The sequence below is a fragment of the Herpailurus yagouaroundi genome, unplaced genomic scaffold (assembly GCF_014898765.1).
Source record: "Herpailurus yagouaroundi ecotype Mexico unplaced genomic scaffold, PumYag 569, whole genome shotgun sequence".
Taxonomy (NCBI): Eukaryota; Metazoa; Chordata; class Mammalia; order Carnivora; family Felidae; genus Herpailurus; species Herpailurus yagouaroundi.
In genome coordinates, this window is record NW_024412786.1 from 2,760,821 (window position 1) to 2,766,867 (window position 6,047).

At 39.2% G+C, this 6,047-nt stretch overlaps 1 protein-coding gene across 1 annotated transcript in view; it reads left to right on the forward strand.

The window, feature by feature from the left end:
• SNX32 (sorting nexin 32) overlaps nt 1-6,047 on the forward strand; it is a 14,720-nt gene that overhangs the window by 3,746 nt on the left and 4,927 nt on the right. The window lies entirely within an intron of this gene.

Consider the following 6,047-nt stretch of genomic DNA (forward strand, 5'->3'; position numbering starts at 1 on the left):
TCTCAGTTCTCAACAGTCTCTTATGCTTTGGCTCTCTCCCACTCTAACCTCTTTTTTTTTTTTTTTTCCTTCCCCTCCCCCATGGGTTCCTGTTAAGTTTCTCAGGATCCACATAAGAGTGAAACCATATGGTATCTGTCTTTCTCTGTATGGCTTATTTCACTTAGCATCACACTCTCCAGTTCCATCCACGTTGCTACAAAAGGCCATATTTCATTTTTTCTCATTGCCACGTAGTATTCCATTGTGTATATAAACCACAATTTCTTTATCCATTCATCAGTTGATGGACATTTAGGCTCTTTCCATAATTTGGCTATTGTTGAGAGTGCTGCTATGAACATTGGGGTACAAGTGCCCCTATGCATCAGTACTCCTGTGTCCCTTGGATAAATTCCTAGCAGTGCTATTGCTGGGTCATAGGGTAGGTCTATTTTTAATTTTCTGAGGAACCTCCACACTGCTTTCCAGAGCGGCTGCACCAATTTGCATTCCCACCAACAGTGCAAGAGGGTTCCCGTTTCTCCACATCCTCTCCAGCATCTATAGTCTCCTGATTTGTTCATTTTGGCCACTCTGACTGGCGTGAGGTGATACCTGAGTGTGGTTTTGATTTGTATTTCCCTGATAAGGAGCGACGCTGAACATCTTTTCATGTGCCTGTTGGCCATCCGGATGTCTTCTTTAGAGAAGTGTCTATTCATGTTTTCTGCCCATTTCTTCACTGGGTTATTTGCTTTTCGGGTGTGGAGTTTGGTGAGCTCTTTATAGATTTTGGATACTAGCCCTTTGTCCGATATGTCATTTGCAAATATCTTTTCCCATTCCGTTGGTTGCCTTTTAGTTTTGTTGGTTGTTTCCTTTGCTGTGCAGAAGCTTTTTATCTTCATAAGGTCCCAGTAATTCACTTTTGCTTTTAATTCCCTTGCCTTTGGGGATGTGTCGAGTAAGAGATTGCTACGGCTGAGGTCAGAGAGGTCTTTTCCTGCTTTCTCCTCTAGGGTTTTGATGGTTTCCTGTCTCACATTCAGGTCCTTTATCCATTTTGAGTTTATTTTTGTGAATGGTGTGAGAAAGTGGTCTAATTTCAACCTTCTGCATGTTGCTGTCCAGTTCTCCCAGCACCATTTGTTAAAGAGACTGTCTTTTTTCCATTGGATGTTCTTTCCTGCTTTGTCAAAGATGAGTTGGCCATACGTTTGTGGGTCTAGTTCTGGGGTTTCTATTCTATTCCATTGGTCTATGTGTCTGTTTTTGTGCCATCCAGAGGGAAATTTATACCGCCAAATGCATATGTTAGAAAAGAATAAAGGTTGAAAAGTCAATGACCTAAATTTCAATCTCAAGAAACTAGAAAGAGAAGAGCAATTGAAACCCCAAGAAAGAAAAAGGAAGGAAATAATAAAGAGCAGAAATCAACTAATAGATGATAAATATACAAATATAGAAACTCAATAATGCCAAAAATAGTTTTTTGAAAATAATAATATAAATTGATACACTTCCAGGAGCGCCTGGGTGGGTCAGTCGGTTAAGTGTCCAATTCTTGGTTTCGGCTCAAGTCCCACTCTCATAGATTGTGAGTTCAAACCCCACCTCAGGCTCCACACTGACAATGCAGAGACTACTTGGGATTCTCTCTCTCTCCCTCTCTCTCTGCCCCTTCCCTCCTCATGCTCTCTCTCTCTCACACACAATAAATAAATAAAAATTTTTTAATTTTTTTAACGCTTATTTATTTTTGAGACAGAGAGAGAGCATGAACGGGGGAGGGTCAGAGAGAGAGGGAGACACAGAATCTGAAGCAGGCTCCAGGCTCTGAGCTGTCAGCACAGAGCCCGACGCGGGGCTTGAACTCACGGACCGTGAGATCATGACCTGAGCAGAAGTCGGACACTTAGCTGACCAAGCCACCCAGGCGCCCCTAAACTTTTTTTTTTAAACGTTTATTTATTTTTGAGACAGAGAGAGACAGAGCACGAATGGGGAAGGGGCAGAGAGAGAGGGAGACACAGAATTGGAAGCAGGCTCCAGGCTCTGAGCCATCAGCCCAGAGCCTGACGCGGGGCTCGAACTCACGGACCGCGAGATCGTGACCTGAGCTGAAGTTGGACGCCCAACCGACTGAGCCACCCAGGCGCCCCCTAAACTTTTTTTTAATGATAAACTTCTGGGGTGCCTGGGTGGCTCAGTCGGTTAAGCGTTTGACTCTTGATTTTGGTTCAGGTCATGATCTAATGGTTCATGAGATTCAAACGTGAGATAGAATCCCACAATCTCTCTCTCCCCCGTCTCTCTCTCTCAAAATAAATAAATAAATAAACTAAAAAAATTGATAAACTTGTAGCAAGACTGATAGAGACAGAGCAAGAGGGAGACTGAGAGGAAGGGACAGAGAAAATATTAATAACAAAACCAGGAGTGATAAAGTGCACATTGATAGAGATGTTTCAGACATTAAAAAGATAGAGTTCTTAAGAACAAGTTTATGCCAACAAATGAGAGAATTCAAACAAAATGGACAAACTACTTGAAAAGTGCAACCAAACCTGAAACCAAAATTAGAAAGTCTGAATAGTCCCTGGGGTACCTGGGTGGCTTAGTCAGTTAAGCATCTGATTTTGGCTCAGGTCATGATCTCACCCATTCCTGAGTTTGAGCCCCGTGTTGGGCTCTGTGCTGACAGCTCAGAGCCTGGAGCCTGTTTCAGATTCTGTGTCCCTTCTTGCTCTCTGCCCCTCCTCCACTTGCATTCTCTCTCTCTCTGTCTCTCCTTCAAAAATAATAAACATTAAAATCTGAATAGTCCTATGTCTATTATAGGAAGTAAATCTATCATTTGAAAGTGTTCAAAACTACCTCTCTAAGCTCATATCGTTTCACATGTGAATTCTTTTGAAACATTAAAGAAAAATTAATACCATTCTTATATAAATTATTCCAAAAGCAGAAATAGAAGGCACAATTCCAACTTATTTTAGAAGAATAACATAACCTTGATACAAAAACCTGTCAAGAGGAGGCGGGTGGTGGTGATGGTTGCACAACACTGTGAATATACTTAATACCAATAAACTGCTTAAAAATGGTCAAAATGAATCTTCTGTGTTATGTGTATTTTACCACACACACACACAAATACCTGTTGACATCATTAAAAGAAAGGAAAAATATAGGTTAACATCTCTTGTGAACATAAATGGAAAAATCACAAAATATTATCAAGTTGAATAAGCCATATATAAAAACATAATACTTCATGATGAAGGCTTTATTCCAGGAATGCAGGGTGGCTTAATAATTGAAAATTAATCAGTGAAATTAAGCACATACACAGACTAACAGGAGAACCCGTATGATACCTCAGTAAAGGGAGGAAGCATTGATAAAAATCAACACTCTTACCAAACTAGGCATAGAAGGGAGTCTCGCTGATCTGATAGGGCATCTGAAAACATCTTCAGGCTTACATTTTGAATGCATTCCCTCTGAGATCAGAAACAAGCCAAGGATTTCCTTTTTCACCAGGTCACCACTTCTGCGTTGTACTAGAGGTTCTAGCAAGTGCAATAAGGCAAGAAAAAGAAAGAAAAGGTATAAAGGTTGGAAAGGAAAAACTAAAACTATCATTATTTTATATCGTAGGCTTGTATAGGGACGAAATCCAAAATAATCTACAAGCTATTAAAAGTAGAATGTAAATTTAGCAAAAGGTTTTTGGACACAAAGTATATAAAAATCAATTGTGTGTTTCTACATACTAGCAACAAATAATTAGGAAATGAAATTTTTAAAAACCGCATTTAAAATAGCAACAATAATAAAAAATCATGGGGCACCTGGGTGGATCAGTCAGTTAAGCCTCCAACTTTGGCTCAGGTCATGATCTCACGGTTCGTGAGTTCAAGTCCCGCGTCGGGCTCTGTGCTGACAGCTCAGAGCCTGGAACCTGCCTCAGATCCTGTGTCTCCTTCTCTCTGCCCCTCCCCTGCTCATGCTCTGTGTTACTGTCTCTCAAAAACCAATAAATATTTTTAAATGTAAAAAAATAATAAATCATAAAATACCTAGGAATGAATCTAACAAAAGATGTGCAAAACCTTTACAGAGAACGCTCCAAAACATTACTGAGAAAAATTAAAGAAGACCTAAATAATTGGAAGGCTATTTCATGTTGATGGATTGGAAGAATCAACATTGTAAAAATGTATATCCTTCCCAAATTGATCTATAGATTCAATTTAATCTCAATCAAAATCCCAGCAGGTTTTTTGGGTGGAAATTAACAAAGCTGGTTCTACAATTTATACATAAATGCAAAGACCTATAATCGCCAAAATGATTTTGAAAATGAACAAAGTAAATTCTATTTGATTTCAAGTTTGTCTGTCAATTACAATCATCAAGACAGTATGATATCAGAAGTACAGACATGTAGAGTACAGAGCTGATAACATTTATGAAGTCCATTTATTTTCTACCAAGATGTGCACCAAAGCAAATCAATCAAAAGATAGTCTTTTTAGGCCGCCTGACTGGCACAACCAGAAGGGCACGCGGCTCTTGATCTCAAGGTCATGAGTCCAAGCCCCATGTTGGGTGTAGAGATTACTTAAATAAACTTAAAAAAATCTTTTTTTATTAAAAAAAATTTTTTTTGACGTTTATTTATTTTTGAGACAGAGAGAGACAGAGCATGAACAGGGGAGGGGCAGAGAGAGAGGGAGACACAGAATCGGAAACGGGCTCCAGGCTCTGAGCCATCAGCCCAGAGCCTGACGCGGGGCTCGAACTCACGGACCGCGAGATCGTGACCTGGCTGAAGTCGGACGCTTAACCGACTGAGCCACCCAGGCACCCCAAAATAGTCTTTTTTTAAACAAATAGTGCTAAAATGGCTGGCTATTTATATGGCAAAAATGAGTCACAACCCATACCTTACACTGTATACAAAATGAATTGAAAGTGGATCACAGACATAAATTTAAAAGCTAAAACTATTAATTTCTAGAAGAAGAAAAAATAGGAGAATATCTTTATCTTTATGACATGGGGGTAGGCAAAAGTCTCTTCAAGAGTACACAAAAGCCCTTAATCATAAAAGAAAAGACTGACGTATTGGAGCTCGTAGAATTATAAGCCATTAAGAGAGTAAAAAGGAAACCAAAGAATAGGAGATATACTATTGACAACACATACTGACAACACATATAACTGACAAAGGGCTTGTCTCCAGAGTATATAAAGAGTTCCTACAAATTAATAATTAAAAAAAGACAATCTGATTTTTAAAAGAAGAGGGTAGGGATGAAGCAATAGACTTGAATAGGCACTTGACAAAAGATGTCCAAATGGCCAATAGGTACATAAAATGATGTTCATCATCATTCCTCATCAGGAAATACAGGTTAAAACCACAATGCACGATTATCATACCTCCACCAGTATAGCTAATATAAAAAGGACTAACAACTCTAAGTATTGGCAGGGGTGTTGTGCGACTGGAACTTCCAAACAGTGCTGGCAGGAGTATAAATTTGCATGATCACCTTGAAAAACTGGCAGTATCTATGATAGCATTTAATAAACACACGCCTACCCTGTGACCATACAATTCTCATACCCAACAGAAATGAGTACTTAGGTTCCTCAAAAGACATACGCAAGACTGTTCATGGAAGCCTTACTCACAGGAGAGTATCTATACTCAAGGAGAGCCTTGAGTATCTATACTCAAGGAGAATAGATACATAAACTCTGATATATTCATATGGAATACTACACAGCAGTGAAAGAATTACTACTGCACTCAACAACATAGATGGATGTCATGAAGGAACATGGAAACAATGGTGTCTACTTCATTTACGTGAAGTTTAAGGCCAGGGCAAAATAATCTAGGGTGGTAAAAGTCAGTCGTCCATAGTATGTGCCAAATATGTGCCAAAGCCTGTGAGAGGAGAGAGTGAGACCCCCTGGATGTGAGAGGTGGGAAGGTGCCAGTTAATATATATATATATATATATATATATATATATATATATATA